Source organism: Oratosquilla oratoria, chromosome 18 (genome assembly GCF_046742065.1).
Source record: "Oratosquilla oratoria isolate Oo_2021 chromosome 18, ASM4674206v1, whole genome shotgun sequence".
NCBI lineage: Eukaryota > Metazoa > Arthropoda > Malacostraca > Stomatopoda > Squillidae > Oratosquilla > Oratosquilla oratoria.
In genome coordinates this window covers 6,221,131-6,238,504 of record NC_134794.1, presented here as the reverse complement: position 1 = coordinate 6,238,504, position 17,374 = coordinate 6,221,131, and positions in this window count along the sequence as shown.

Genomic DNA, 17,374 nt, shown 5'->3' with positions numbered 1-17,374 from the left:
TTTGAACGAAAGAATCAGCGAGGAGGGTTTGTGTCGACAACAAGCGCACTCGCTCCTCCCGGTATACATTACCGGACTCGCTTTTACCGGACTAGCTGAACCCGGTACAGGGACGTTGTCAGATTTACTATTCCCGGTACAAGAACACCGGGAGACTCGGTCTTGCCGGTACAGGGACCCCGTAGTACCGGCAGACTCGCTTTTACCGGTACAGGGACACCGGGAAACTCACTTTCTCGGTATCTGATATTTGTTTATCTTTGTTTGCACGTGTGTGTGTGTGTGTGTGTGTGTGTGTGTGTGTGTGTGTGTGTGTGTGTGTGTGTGTGCGTGCGCGCGTGTTTGTGTATGTGTGTGTATATGCAATGTGTACTTGCCATGTGTAAGTGTGTGCTTGTGTGTATGCGCCGGCGTATTTGGGATGTTTGTTTGCTTTTGTCTTAATGCGTGTGTGTGTGTGTCTGTGTGTGATTCACCATGATCTTGGATCATGTGTTGGACTTGTGACCAACAGCTACTACCCTCCCGGAAGAGAGATCAGAGCTCATGTATGACTGATCCATAGGTAATCCTGTGACCTTACACGTACACACACACCCAATTCCCCGCCCACGAGAGTTAGAGTAACGACTTGCAGCACAGTGATACTGAATTTATTTCAGCCCTGGGCGGGAATCGAACCCGGACCGCCGTGGTGGCAGGCGAGAACTCTAACCACAGTGTGTGTGTGTGTGTGTGTGTGTGTGTGTGTGTGTGTGTGTGTGTGTGTGTGTGTGTGTGTGTGTGTGTGTGTGTGTGTGTGTGTGTGTGTGTGTGTGTGTGTGTGTGTGTGCGAGTGTGTGTGTGTGTGTGTGTGTGTGTGTGTGTGTGTGTGTGTGTGTGTGTGTGTGTGTGTGTGTGTGTGTGTGTGTGTGTGTGTGTTTTCTGCTCTTTGAGCTCTCAGTACTTTGATGTATTCCTCACAGCGGAGCGAAGATCGCCTCGGGCATAAACAAAGAACCCGAAGTCAGACTTCAAACCACCAACAAAAAGAAAACGTAGCGAGCGCAAAGAGAAGTCATCGAGAGTCGAAAACGGAGAAACAAAAACAGTAACACCGAGCCACGATTGAAGAAACAAAGTAATTAGATTTTATGTTAATTCATTATCAAAGTCCTGGAGAGGACGCGGGCCTTCTGCCTCCGGCATTTCAAAGTTGAAATGAAACACGTCACTCACTCGGAGACGTGCTCCTCCTGCCTTGAAGCCCAAGGCAAGCAGACCAGATGAGGGAGATGTCTTGAACAGATGTCTGAAACAGTATTCATAGATTTACCTTTCAACTGAATGATTTGTATTTCAAACGTTTTACCTAAATGATGGAAAATAAGAACACGGGCCAGTTTTCTTTTCTCGCGGTCTCTCTCTCTCTCTCTCTCTCTCTCTCTCTCTCTCTCTCTCTCTCTCTCTCTCTCTCTCTCTCTCTCTCTCTCTCTCTCTCTCTCTCTCTCTCTCTCTGTCTCTCTCTCTCTCTCTCTTTTGTACCCTTCCTTGCAATGGATTTTTTTCATGTAACTATCAATATATGAAGCCGAGAAAGTGATTTTTTTTTTTTTTTTTTTTTTTTTTTTTTATCGTCAGAGGACGGGGCAGAACTGGAATTTCTTCCGTTTTTTTTTCTTTTCGTTTTTTCTCTTTTCTTTCTTCCTTCTTTCCCTCCCTCTTCTTTCTTTTCTTTTATTTTATCTTTTCTTTCCTCCCACTTTCTTCCATCCTCTCTTCCTTTCTTCTCTCCTTCTGTTCCCTTTATCCTTTTTTTATAATTTTTCTTGTCTTTGTTTCATTCTTTTCCTTAATTACCTCTTCATCTAAGTCTTGAAGGATCAAGCTACTCACGTAAATTGACACCCTTAACTAAACTAGCTCCCTTTCCAGTAACTAGAATCTAGGTCTCACTGTGGCCTAGTGAGTTAACAGTTACTCTTAATCTAGTTAGTCTTAATCGAGATTGTTCTAATCGAGTTAGATTCTCAGACAAGGCCGAGAACGGAATCCCTTGCAGAAGTTAGTGTCCACTGGGAAGGGTTCGAACTCGCGAACATCAGGACTTGGGCAGGGTCTGTGAGTCTCCGGGCCATCAGAGCTTCTGAGGTGCTCGTTTATGAACTTCGAGTGCGTTTCGAGAACGCGAGAGTTCTTGAGGAACCCAGAGGTTCTTCCTCAGAGGTCATGGCACTCCTGAAGAAGGAAAGATAGTCATAGATGGGAAAAGTTCTGTTTTTATTTAATGCTATTTTGTCTTTTTTTTCTGTTTATTTTTTATATTCAATGTAGCCATTTGGTCTTATTTCATTTCATTTATGATGATCATATGGTTTAACGTCACAAACTCCTCCCATCGGAAGGCTAGTACGGTGCCCCTTACAAAGGACTTTGTAGCGTGGAATTTGACGAACCATGCCCTTGATTCAACTTCGCCGGTGGCAGGATTCGAACCGCCATACCCTCGACCTTCGCCGCAAGTAACGACGCCCTAACCCGCTCAGCCACCGAGCTTCATTTATATATATATATATGTAATAATATTTTCTATGTTTGATATATCTAATTTATGCTATTTATTTTATCTATTTATATAGTTTTTCGTTCCATGTACCCCCCTTCTTCAAAAGCTTGATCTTTTCAAGCGAATGATACAATTAATGAGATTTGCTCACCTGGGCGAAGGGTCAGTGATTTTTGAGCGGATTTGCCTTCACGCATCACTCACTCTTCGACATCGACAGATTTCGGACTGGACTACGATCACGGCTTTTGGCCTCTCGCAGTGTCTCTCGACTTCGGGGGGGGGGAGGGCCCCCTGAAGAAGGGTGGGGGGACGCGGACCCCCTGAAGGAAAAGGGGGAGCACGGAAGCTCACGAAGAGAAGCTTAAAGTGAGAGAAAGGATTTTTTTTTTTTTTTTGTAAGCGACAAGGGCGACATGACGTCACTCATAAGCCCCGCCTACCCTCAATCCCCTGTAACATGACGTCACCCACAATCTCCGCCTACCCTCAATCCTTGTGATATGGCGTTATTCAGAAGCCCCCGCCTACCCTCTTTACCTCCGATTTGACGTCACGCATAAGCTCCGCCTACCCTCATTCCTTGTGATATGGCGTTATTCATAAGCTCCCGCCTACCCTCTTTACCTCCGATTTGACGTCACGCATAAGCTCCGCCTAATCGCATCACATGCGACATGACGTCATTCCCTGCAGATGGATAGACTTTGTGCACTATTACTTTACCAAACCCTCTCTCTCCCTGTTTATCACCGCTTAAACCTTCTTCCTCTTCTTCTCCCTCTTCCTCTTCCTCTCCCTCATCTTTCTCCTTTCCTCCCTACGTGCCTGGCTGTAAGTCCTATTTTCCTCTCCTCCTCTCACTCTCAACGAATTTTTTCTTCTTCTTTTTCTGAGCGAAAACATCTGATTTTGTTCAACTAAGGAAAATATTTAAGGGCAGTGAGGTTGATACAAGTTTGTTTCTTCCCATTTCTCTCTCTTTTTCAAAGAAGGTACAAAAATGCCCAAAAATACAGAAAATAAAATCTCACATAGAGGCACTTAGAGAGAAAAAAAAACAACGAGAATAACATTTCCAAGTCAAGTTTCGTTGAAAAGAAAAAAAATGCTCTTCACTTTTTTCTTTATTTCTTTTTTATTTGTCTTATTTTTTGCTATATGATAAAATGACGGTATACTTTAAACATTTTGTTATGGCTACGCTAGCAAATTCTCATCTGTCTGGCGTTAGATGATTTTATTCATTTTAGAAGTTAACTTCTATCCCCGAACAGTATCCCATAAGCTATGAAACATTAGCCAAGAACATCATCTCACATACTTATGACAACTGACGGCAGGATAAGCAAGGAAGTAGAAATCTCCTTACTTCCCCCCCAAAAAAAAAAATAAATCGCCTAATACCCATACAGCAGGACACAATAAAAGCTTTCCCCATCACCTTCACCAACACCGTCATCACCACCACCACCGCCATCACCGCCACCACCACCACCAACTCGGAGAGTAATAAACCCGGTATTCCCGTGAGCGACACCCCCCCAACACCCAGCCCCCTCCACCTACACCCACCTCTGCCTCTCACCCGTTCCCTCCCGGTGTGATGTCTGTCAACACATCTCACTACACTTCCACTCGATGTTTTGTCCGGTTCCTCTAGACTATCTGGAGAGGTAGCCCATGCCGGTCTACCGACCTCCCGTCACGCCTCCTCCTCTTCCTTCTCTTCCTCTTTCTCTGTCTTCTCCTCCTCTTCCTTCTCTTCCTCTTTCTCTGTCTTCTCCTCCTCCTCCTCCTCGTCCTCCTTCTCATTATCATCATCATCATCATCATCATCATCATCATCATCATCATCATCATCATCATCAATACCATCATCATCATTATCATCATCTTCATTATCATCATCATCATCATCATCATCATCATCATCATCATCATCATCATCATTACCATCATCATTTTCATCACAATCATCATCATTATCATCATCATTGCTATCATCATCATCATCATCATCATCATCATCATCATCATCATCATCATTATCATTCTTCTCTTCCTTCTCCTACTGCTATTTTTGTTCTTGTTACTGTTGCTACTGCTGCTCCTACACTATTCTCCCCTCCTTTTCCTCCTCTTCCTCTTTTTCGTCCTCCCCCTCTTCCTCATTCTCTTTTTCTTTCTTCCCCCTCCTCCTCCCTCTCTCCAGCTCCTCCACCTCCACCTCCATCTCCACCTCCCTTGGGAGCCGAAGTCCATCCACACCGATTTGTGTCCAAGGCGCCTTCACCCGAGCCCTTCTTCCCAAAGACAAACACGTCTTCCGCTTCCCTTCCAGCCCCTCATGGAAAGCGGCGCCTTCACCCGAGCCCTTCTTCCCCAAGACAAACACGTCTTCCGCTTCCCTTCCAGTCCCTCATGGAAAGCGGCGCCTTCACCCGAGCCCTTCTTCCCCAAGACAAACACGTCTTCCACCTCCCTTCCAGCTCCTCATGGAAAGCGGCGCCTTCACCCGAGCCCTTCTTCCCCAAGACAAACACGTCTTCCACCTTCCTTCCAGACCCTCATGGAAAGCTGCTTCGTTGACGTCTACCATCTACCGTCTTTCTACCTCACCAAAACTTCCATCCACCTTCTGTGAGCCCAGCCCATAAAACACCTTGGGGACCACAATGGAAATAAGCTTACATGCTTTTTTGTGTCATCCTCGGCATTTGTAATTGTTCTTTCGAACTATGTGTTCTTTTCATTATTTGCACTTCATGTATGTAGATTCATTGTCAAATAAAATTATTATCATTACTATTATTATTATTATTATTATCATCATCATCATCATCATCATCATCATCATCATCATCATCATCATCATCATCATCATCATCATCATCATCATCATCATCTTCATTATCATCATCATCATCCCATCTCCCCCCTCCCTTCCTCCCTTCCTCCCACGACCCTCCTGCCTTTATGCAAAATACATCATAACACGTTTCCTTATTTTCTCTTAATTTCAGTGAACGTGCCTTTTCGTTCTCAAAGACTCCTTTACCTCCTTCCCTCTAGACAAGTTCATTCTTTTCACACGCTCCTCCTTCCCTTATCTTCCTCTGCCACCCTCATCCTCCCCCTCACTTGCCTTTACCTCGCTGCTCAGGACAATTTTTCATATACCCCTCCCTCCCTCCCTCTCCCTCCGTCCTCCCTCCCTCCCTCCCTCTCTTCCTCCTCCTTCCTCTCCCAAAATTACACTAACCGACGCTCGTAGTCTCACTCTGTTTCTCCTCATTCCCGCCCACAGGCCCCATCCATGATAAATTACTGTTCCTCCCTCACCTCCTCCCTTCCTCCTCCTCCTCCTCATTTTCTTCGTTTTCCTTTTCTTCTTCCTCTCCCTTCCTCTCCTCCTCCTCTTTCTCCCCCTCCTTCTCATCCTCCTCATCCTCGTGGTCCTCCTTCATATCCTCTTCTTCCCGTCTCCTCCTCCATCTCTTCCTCTTTCTCCTTCTCCATACCCTCTTCCTCTTCCATCTCCTCCAATTCTTCCTCTTCCTTCTCTTCCACCTCCTCCTACTCCTCCTTCTGTTCCTCCTTCAACAGGACTAAGTGATATTTTGCTGCTACATCCTCCTCTGTAGCTGCAAATCTGCAGCTCCTTTCGAGTTTCCTTCCTCAATCTATTTGTCCATCGTCTTCCAGAATCAAGTCCCCCGAAGGGTCTGCCGAGATCTCCGAAGAGTCTGCCGGTTCTCCGAAGAGTCTGCCACAATCTCCAAAGAGTCTAACGCGATCACCTTATTCTTCAGCCTTCTCTTCCCTTTTCTTCTTCTTCTTCTTCTTCTTCTTCTTCTTCTTCTTCTTCTTCTTCTTCTTCTTCTTCTTCTTTTTCTTCTTCTTCTTCTTCTTCTTCTTCCCCGTTTTCTTCTTTGAGATACGTGCAATTTTTTAAGAACATCGACACCTTCTTCCGTTTGGTTTCTCTTCACCTCTTGGTCTGCCGCAGTCAACCTTCTTCAGACCTTCTTATCTTTCTTCCCTGCCTTCTTCCCCCAGACACGTATGTTTTCGTCAATTCTTCTATCCTCTGGTTCATTTCTGCGTCTCAACTCCTCCTTCCACTTCGTCAGCCTCTGCTTCCTTCTCTCATTCTTCTCATCTTTCATATTTTTTTTTTTTGCCTCAGGTACATCTCTTCACCCTCCTCTCCTTCCTTTCTCTTCCCTTCTCTTCCCTTCTCTTCCCTTCTCTTCCCTTTCTTTCCCTTCCATTTCCTTCCCTTCACATTCTCTTTCCCTCCCTTCTCTTTCCTTCATTTAATTTTCCTTCTTTTCCCTTCCCCTCCTTTCCCTTCTATTACTTTCCTTTCCCTTCCCTTTCCTTCCCTTCCCTTCCCTTCCCTTCCCTTCCCTCCTCCAGGACCTCTAGCAAGACTTGTTAATCCTTCTCTTGATACGCGTAGTATTCCATATATCCTGCCCAATCCCATTTATCAATGCTCTTCTGCTAGTCCCTCCTTCATCCCCTCTTCTTCTTCTTCTTCTTCTTCTTCTTTTTCTTCTTCTTCTTCTTCTTCTTCTTCTTCTTCTTCTTCTTCTTCTTCTTCTTCTTCTTCTTCTTCTTCTTCTTCTTCTTCTTCTTCTTCTTCTTCTTCTTCTTCTTCTTCTTCATCTTCTTCTTTTTCTTCTTCTTCTTCTTTTTCTTCTTCTTCTTCTTCTTCTTCTTCTTCTTCTTCTTCTTCTTCGCGTTCTTCTTCTTCTTTTTCTTCTTTTTCTTCTTCTTCTTTTTCTTCTTCTTTTTCTTCTTCTTCTTCTTCTTCTTCTTCTTCTTCTTCTTCTTAGTGTTCTTCTTCTTCTTTTTCTTCTTCTTTTTCTTCTCCTTCTTTTTCTTCTTCTTCTTCTTCTTCTTCTTCTTCTTCTCCTTCTTCCTCTTCCTCTTCTTCTTCGTCTTCTTCTTCGTCTTCTTCTTCGTCGTCTTTTTTTCTTCCTCTTCGTCTTCTTCTTTCTTTTTCTTCTTCTTCATTTTCTTCTTCTGATTCTCCTTCTTCTCCTTTTCTTCTTACTTTATTCTGTTTAATTCCTGTTGTTGTTCTTCCGACCGAAAAGTATCAAATTAATTATTTATTAAATTGAATTGAAATCGAATAAATATCAATGAATTGATATGATATGAAACAAATAGGTTTGAATTGAAAAGGAACTGAAATAAATTCAAGTAAATTGAAATTAATTGAAACTGAATTTTTTGAGTACAAGAATTTGAATGCAACGTATCAATTCAATATGTACTTATTAATCAATCATATTAAAATGAAATATGAAATACAGAGTGAGCTATGAGAATTTTTTTCAGATGTTATTGAAACTTATATGAGTGAGATTGACTGAGATGGAGTAGGTAGAAGATGGGTAAAACGTGTTTCCATTGCCTGACTTGATTTGTCCTACTCTATGCTAGTCCCCCACGTATAAACGTCATAAAATGTCACTTTCTATCCCTCGCCATGTCTCCAATAAGGACAACTCTCTTCATTTAATCTAACCAGTCTCTCTCTATCTCTCTACTCCCTCTCTCTCTCTCTTCTCTCTCTTCCTCTCTCTCTTCTCTCGCCATGTCTCCAATAAGGACAGCTCTCTTCACATAATATAACCAGTCTCTCTGTTTATCTCTCTATCTCTATCTCTCTCTCTCTCACTCTACGTCTTCTCTCTTCCTCTCTCTCTCTCTTTCTCTCTCTCCCTCCCTCTCTCTCTCTCTCTCTCACTCTCTCTCTCTCTCTCTCTCTCTATATATATATATATATATATATATATATATATATATATATACATATATATGTTGGTTACCAGGACGGTTCAAACGTCCATCACGTGTACTTCTTCCACTACCTCTCCGAATGCCCTCTTCACTATGTCATATATTCTGTACCTTGTTTCTTCATTTTATAATTCCTTCTTTGCATCTGCACTGAAGATGTAATTATACGAAGCGTTCTGCTTCATTAGTTTACTTTTCATAGTGTTACTTACGCATTTGTGAACACACGCTCCTAGTGTTTTTATTTCATATATATATATATATATATATATATATTCTCTCTCTCTCTCTCTCTCTCTCTCTCTCTCTCTCTCTCTCTCTCTCTCTCTCTCTCTCTCTCTCTCTTTCTCGCTCTTCCTGTACAACTTCCTATTAATCTATATCACTAAATATATAGTGGAATAAAATAGAAATAAAATAAAATTACTTTCTATCATGTAAGGACATCGAGTTAAAAAAAGATATATTCAAGCTAAAGTGAGTTGGTGCAAGCTGGATAGGTTCCAAAAATCTTCGCGTTGTGTCACATGCAACCGCCTCAGCGAGAATCATTCCGTTCCTTGAGTACGCTCGCACGGCGAGGGGAAATCATCGCCTATTTACACTTTGATAAAGCGTCTGACCTGTTCCCGGAACATCATTGAGTCTTGTTTGGTTTTCCCTCTCTGGAAAAGTGGTTTCCAGTCTGATTTTAATTACTTCCAGATTTTTTCCAGTTATAAACACATTTGACGGATCATTTCGGACATGGGTGTTAGGTTTGTAAATAATTCTTTTGCCTTTTTTAAAATAAGATTTAACAGCCAGGGTATAAGGAAAAAGGTCATCAAGTACGAAAAGTGTTTAAATGGTCAAGGACCGTAATACGTGTTTCTCAATGTACCATCTTTGTTTCACTGAATCATTTGTTCAGAGTACCATGTTCTTGTTCTTGTGTGTGTGTGTGTGTGTGTGTGTGTGTGTGTGTGTGTGTGTGTGTGTGTGTGTGTGTGTATGTATGTGTGTGTGTGTGTGTGTGTATCTTTTTTTTCTTCTGTCAATTCCCGGAGGGAGTAACTTGTTTTAAAGCAAAACCTCCCAAAGAAGGTTCGTGGAGAAGATGAAAGGGGAAAACCAATTACTGGATGAAGTGTTAATGCCTCAGAAGGTTCTAAACCTCACAGATGAAGTGCTTTTATGTCTAATGAATATATTACATCCTCCTCCTCCTCCTCCTCACCTACCGCCACTCATTTTGTTGTGTTCTACGTTGCTCGCGCACTTTCCCATTGCATTCCAACGTTCATTTCATGTCTTTGCTCTCGTCTCTCTCTCTTTCTCTCTTTCTCTTTATGTATATGCTTATGTATGTATATATATATATATATATATGTATGTATGTATATATATATATATATATACATATATATATATATATATATATATATTCACTATAAAGTAATGTCGTAGCACATTGATAAAATAAACTTTTTATCCCACAGTCGGAGAAAATAAGACACTAATGTCGAACGTTCTGTATATTTCGATCACTAACTGTGACCCTCTTCAGCAGAATGAATACATAGTGGAAGGCATATGCTTATATACAAAAATGTGAGGTGAGAAAAGGAACAAGCTCAGGTTACGTGACCGATGCTCCGCAGGTCGCGTGGGGTTTTGTGACCTTGGAGTACATGAGGTAGCACATGGCTGACTGCTGAGGTAGTGATGCAGTCAGGTGACCACTGGCCATTTGATATATAAAAATTAGGTAAAAATTTTGATTAGGGAAGACTCAATTATTTTCCTTTTGAAGCTACATGTTGATCTATAGATTATTTCAGCATCTTCCCAATTCATGCGGAAGATGCTGAAATAATCTATAGATCAACATGTAGCTTCAAAAGGAAAATAATTGAGTCTTCCCTAATAAAAAAATTTACCTAATTTTTATATATCAAATGGCCAGTGGTCACCTGACTGCATCACTACCTCAGCAGTCAGCCATGTGCTACCTCATGTACTCCAAGGTCACAAAACCCCACGCGACCTGCGGAGCATCGGTCACGTAACCTGAGCTTGTTCCTTTTCTCACCTCACATTTTTGTACATAAGCATATGCCTTCCACTATGTATTCATTCTGCTGAAGAGGGTCACAGTTAGTGATCGAAATATACAGAACGTTCGACATTAGTGTCTTCTTTTCTCCGACTGTGGGATAAAAAGTTTATATATACATATATATATGTATATATGTATATTATATATATATATATATATATATATATATATATATATATATATATATATATATATATATATATATATATATATATATATATATGAGTGTTACAGGACTTTTCATCTTCGTGGCATGACGTGGGGTGCCCCGAAAAGTTCCAAATGTCCGCACATGTTTTGCTGGATGTTAGTGTTTGGCATATGGTTTCTTATCAAAACTGCCTCCAGACATTTCAGTTTTCTTTTATCGTTGGTCTTTAAAATTATGACTGTGTTTTCGTTTAGTTGGTCTCGTGATATGATAGTGTTATGTGTTTTTGTGGTGTGATTTTTGATAGCACCGTTTTGCATGTGAAATGTCAGTCTTTGTTAATATTGCATGAGACAAATTAAAACATTTAATCCCTTTAATCACCGTATTAACTGGGAAAACGCTAGAGTGATTACTTTCAACAATAATTTTGTCGAAAGAAATTTAATTGAAAGTTGTCTGATTAAATTTACAAATGATAACAACTTTAACCTTAACTTAGGATTGTATAAGATAGATAATTATATTTGTAAGGAAATAGCCAATAATTACAAAATGTAAGAATGTTGGACGTGTGACCCACGCCCGGACAATTCGTCCACTACCTTTCCTAGTGTAGTTCCTTATGCTCTTGTCATACTATATTATGTTTGCTGTACCCTCTTTCTTTGTAATTTACACTGAAGATGTAATATACGAAAGCGCTCTGCTCCGTTTGTTTATTTTCTTAAGTGGTTACCTTGCATATATATATATGTATATATGTATATATATATATATATATATATATATATATATACATATATATATATATATATATATATATATATATATATATATTGTTCTTTTCGTTTCATGAATTCTCCAACGTACTTACTCGAAAATCACAATGTTTACATCCTAGTTTTCTATGATTTTTTCTATTATTCATTCAAATGTTGCTCCTGCATTTCCAAAGCCTTCCCACTCCCTCCAATCTCCTCCTGTCTCTCTCCCAACACTTTTTTTTTTCTTTTTTTTGTGTGTCCATTCGCCCTTAATTTCCTGTCCCTCTCCCCACTACCTCAGGGGTACCTAGATTCTCTTCCTCTCCCCAGTAAACTTTCTCTATTACTTTCCCCTCTTTCCCTTACATTTCCCTATCCCCTCCCCCTTCCCCTTTCTCCCCTCTCACCTCTACCTCCTACATTCTCTCTCCTCCCTTATCCCCTTTCCCCTCTTTCCTCTTCCTTCTTCCTTTTCCCCCGTTCTCTATCTCTTCTTCCTTCTTCTGTTTCTCTTTCCACCTCACCCCTATTCCCCTTTCCCGCTCTCCCTTTACCTCCCCTTTTCCCCTCTCCCACTCTCCCCTCAATTGCTCTTGCCGAATTTCCCCTCGTTTCGCACTCCCGCTCTTCACGGCTGCTTCCGTTCTCTCCCCCACCCCCTTCCTTCCTCCCCCTTCCTCCCCAACCTTCTTTCCCCCCTCCCCCCTCCCCTTGGGAGTCTCAGAAGTCGTGACGGACCAAACGTTCCCCTTCGTCGCCCTCGCTTTCCCCCTTCTGACTTCGACTCCCGACTTCGACTTCGACTGTGACTTCGACATCTCCAGTTCCTTCCTCTTAATCGTTCTCCCCCCCCTTCCATCTCATTCTCAGACTCAGTTTCCTGATCTTCCTTGTCTTCTTCACCCTCCTCCTCTTCCTCCTCCTCTTTCTCTTCTTCTTTGTTTTCCTCCTCCTCTCTCTCCTTCCTCTCAGTTCCTTCCTCTTAATCGTTCTCCCCCTTCCATCTCATTCTTAGACTCATTTGCCTGATCTTCCTTGTCTTCTTCACCCTCCTACTCCTCATTTTTCCTCTTCCTCTTTTCCTCTTCCTCTTTTCCTCTTCCTCCTTTTCCTCCTCCTCTCTCTCCTTCTTCTCAGCTCCTTCTTCTTAATCGTTCTCCCCCTTCCATCTCATTCTCAGACTCCTTTGCCTGATCTTCCTTGTCTTCCTCACCCTTTTCCTCTTCCTCTTTTCCTCTTCCTCCTTTCCTTTCTCCTCTTCCTCCTCCTCTTTCTCTTCTACCTTCTTTTCTTCCTCTCCTCTCTTCTTCTTCTCATACGCTTTCTCCTCCTCCTCCTCCTCTTCTTCTTCCTCTTCCTCCTCCTCCTCTTCCTCCTCCTCTTCCTCTTCCTCCTCCTCTTCCTCCTCCTCTTCCTCCTCTTCTCCTCCTCCTTCTTCCTTATTCCCTCTCTTCCTCCTAATGCCCCTCGTGCTTCTGCATGTCACTTGATACTCCCCACTAAAAACCAAAATAAAAGACGCCAATTTCACAGTTGCCTGAATCCCACTTTATTTTTTGTTTATTTATCAATTTCTTTATCTATCTCTTTTTGCATTTTTTTCCTTTTTTATGAACCTGCATGCATTAACTGAATTTTTACTGTAAATTAGTGGGGGTTTTGGTAATAGAAGAGCAATATTCAAGGAGAAAGATGAGATGATGAAAGGGGAGATGGTAAAAGAAGAGGAGGTGAAGAAGGAGGAAATAAAGGAGGAAATGAAGGAGTAGAAGAAGGAGGAGGAACAAGAAGGATTACTGACACTTTAAGGAAGGAAAGAAACCCAGATAGTGAGTAGACAGAGCGACACACAAAACAACAACAACAAGTGCAACAACAACAAAAATCAAGTTACAATTGCCCTCAGAGCCTTAATGAGAAAAGGGACAAAGGAACAGTGACGCACCGGCGGGGCGACGAGAAGGGCAAGATCCTTGGAGAAGGGGTCTTGCCTTTGGAAAGGGAGCAAAGAACCGAGAACAGGGGGAAGGCAGAATGCGGAGGTAAGATAGATCAAGAAAACGTGGACGGGGGAAGAAAGGAGAATGTAAGAAGGCGTCGCCTTGGCTAGTTAAGAGACCGAGAGGAAGTTAGGCTCAGCTGGTGGAAGGAAAGTTAAGAGTTTCGCGTCGAATAGGAAGAGGAAGAAGAAGAGAATGCATTAAGGCAAATGCGCTAAAACTGAAGTTTCATGGGAAATCCCGTAGAAAATTATAGTATTAGAAGAAAAAAAAAGATATATAATAAATTGATTAATAAATAACATAAATCAATGAATAATAAGTAACTAGATACATACATATACCAAGGCTTTTTCCCCCTTCCAAGGGAGGTAGCCAAAAAGGGAAAGGCATGAAAACACTCCCACCCATTTCATCCCTAAATACACTCCACACCCCTCCCACCCTCCCTCTCATCTGAGCACCTCCCCCCCTCCTCTAGATGAATAATTAATATAAATAAATAAATAAATAGCAAATATACTGAGAGAATGAATAAATGAATGATTGAATAATTAGATAAATCAAAAGATGAATGATAAGTAATAGACAAATATAGATAAAAATGATAGATAAATAAATGTATATATAATAGAATAACAAATTAATGAATTTTAATAGACACATAGATTAATAATTAGATAGATGATAAATAAACAAATATATAGATAAATGAATTGATTGATTGATAAATGAAAAATTAGATAATAAGTAGATGAATAAATAATTGAATAATAAATCAATAAATCAATAGGTCAGCAGTAACCAAGTAAACAAACAAATGAATATATAAATAAATAAGTACACACACACACACACACACACACACACGCACACACACACACACACATATATATATATATATATATATATATATACATTATATATATGTATATATATGCACTAAAACCCCACGATTATTTGGATTTAAGAAAAGAAGGAAATAACGAAATTCCGTATATTTCGAACACTTGCTGTGATCCGCTTCAAGCGGAATCACAGCAACTGATCGAAATATACGGAAAATCGGTAATTCATTCTATGCATAAATCCAAATAATAGTGGGTTTTTAGTGCTATTACTAATGTGTAACGACATTACTGGACAGTGATGTATATATATATATATATATATATATATATATATATATATATATATATATAAACATATATATATATATATATATGTACATATATATGTATATATACATGTATGTATATATATATATATATATATATATATATATATATATATATGAATACATTGATGGAAAACCTTTTGGAGATGTTGAAGGAGTGGGAGTGAACACAGTCTCTGAGTCAAACTTGCAAATTTTTTGAGATCAAGAGAATGCGAACGTCCTTCTCCCAGTGGTGGTGGAGAGAATAAAAAAGATTCAAATAGCACGATTACAACAGAAAACGGGAATTGGGGTATAGAACGAAGAAAACGTGTAAAGTTAGAACGCTAAACGTTAGAGAAACAAGAAAAGCATCAAAAGAACCGAAAGAGCTTATGGGAAGAAAAGAAAAAAAGTAAACACAACGGAACGCGAGAAGAAGTCTGAAAACAAAGAAAAATGGAGAACTGGAGAGGGAGAAAGGACATAATGACCCAGGAGAGAAGTAAAAAACAAAACAGAGAAGTAAAACAAAGAGAATAGAAAATGGATGAGGACGTTGAGACGAGGATAAAGCAAACAGACCCTAAGGAAGGAAGGTGGGAGGGGGACAAAAGAGGGAGACACTGCCAGTAGGAGGAGGAGGAGGATATGGGAGTGAAGAAGCACAAAGGGAACGAAGAGTGGGAGGTGAGGGAGGAAGGATGAGTGGGGAGTAGAAAGAAGAGGAAGAACAGAAGGAGGAGGGAGTGGGAAGAGGAGGAGGAGGATGATGATATAGGAGTGAAGAAGCACAAAGGGAACGGAAAGTGGGAGGTGAGGGAAGATGGAGAAGTGGGGAGTAGAAAGGGGAGGAAGAACAGGAGGAGGGGGAATAGGAAGAGGAGAACAAAGAGGAGGAGGAGGAGGAGAAGGAGGATATGGGAGTGAAGAAGCACAAAGGGAACGAAGAGTGGGAGTTGAGGGAGGAAGGATGAGTGGGGAGTAGAAAGAAGAGGAAGAACGGGAGGAGGGGGAGTGAGAAGATTAGGAGGAGGAGAAGGAGGATATGGGAGTGAAGAAGCACAAAGGGAACGAAGAGTGGGAGGTGAGGGAGGAAGGAGGAGTGGGGAGTAGAAAGAAGAGGAAGAACAGGAGGAGGGGGAGTGGGAAGAGGAGGAGGAGGAAGAGGATATGGGAGTGAAGAAGCACAAAGGGAACGAAGAGTGGGAGGTGAGGGAGGAAGGATGAGTGGAGAGTAGAAAGAAGAGGAAGAACAGAAGGAGGAGGGAGTGGGAAGAGGAGGAGGAGGATGATATAGGAGTGAAGAAGCACAAAGGGAACGAAGAGTGGGAGGTGAGGGAGAAAGGAGGATTGGGGAGTAGAAAGAAGAGGAAGAGCAGGAGGAGGGGGATTAGGAAGAGGAGGAGGAGGAGGAGGAGAAGGAGGATATGGTAGTGAAGAAGCACAAAGGGAGCAAAGAGAGTGGGAAGTGAGGGAGGAATGATGAGTGGGGAGTAGAAAGAAGAGGAAGAACAGGAGGAGGGGGAGGAGGAGGAGGAGGAGGAGGGGAGCAAAGAATAGGAGAATAAAGAGGAGGAGGTTAAGAAGGAACACAAGACATAGGAGTAGGTGGAGGGGAGGGAATAGAAGAGGACGAAGAGGTGAGGGAGGAAGGATGAGTAGGGATTAGAAAGAAGAGGAAGAATAGGAGGAGAGGGAGTAGGAAGAGGAAGAGAACAAAGAGTAGGAGGGGTGGAAAGAATAGGAGAACAAAGAGGAGGAGGTTAAGAAGGAAGACAAAAGCTGGAATCCGAGGAGGAAGAGGAGGAATTAAGTGAAAGAGGAGAAGGTAAAGGAGGAGATAGAAGTAGATGTAAGGGAAAAATAGAGGAGATAGGGGAGGAGGTAGGGAAGAAAGAAGAGAAGGATTTGGAAGTAAAAAAGGAGGAGGAGGCGGAGGTGGTAGGCGAAGCGGAGGAGGAGGAGGAGGAGAATGAAGAGGAGTGGAAGAAAAAAGAGGAGAATTAAGAGGAGTAGAAGAAGAAAGAGGAGAGTTAGAAGGAGTAGGGGAAAAAGGGTTGGTGGAGGTGAAGTAGGAGAAGAATGAGGAGGAGGAAGAGGTGGATGAGGAGAAGGATAAAGAGAGGAAGTAGGAGGAGAAAGAGGAGGAGGAGAAGAATGAGGAGAATGAGAAAGAGTACGAAGAGGAAGAGGTCGGGGAGGAGATGAAGAGGAGGGTGAGGAGTGGAAGTAGAAGGAGGAGGAGGAGGAGGGAGAGGAGGATGAGAAAGGGAATTAGGAGAAGTAGAGGGAGGAGGAGGGAGAGGAGGAGGAGAAAGGGAATTAGGAGAAGTAGGAGGAGGAGAAAGAGGAGAGGGAGGGACAGAAGAATAAGAAAGAGAAGTAGAACAAGTAATTGGAGGAGAAGGAAGATGAGAAGGAGGGAGAGGATGAGAAACAGAAGAAGTAGGAGGAGGAGGAGGAGGAAGAGTGAGAGGAGGAGAAGTAGCATGAGGAGGAGGAGGAGGAGGAAGAGGAGGAGGAGAAGCATGAGAAGTAGGAGGAGGAGAAGCAGGAGAATGAGGAAGAGGAGGAGAAAGAAGAGGAGGAGGAGGAGGAAAAGGAGAAGGAGGAAGAAGAGGAGGAGGAAGAGGAGAAGCATGAGAAGTAGGATGAGGAGAAAGAGTGAGAGGAGGAGTAGCAGGAGGAGGAGGAGGAGGAGGAGGAGGGTTGCGACATAATTAGCGAGGGAAAAGTGGAGGGATTACTTCAGCCAGCCTAACACACAACATGGACAGCCCAGTCCCCACTGGCTTGGTACCGTTCTTCTTCTTTTCTTCCTCCTC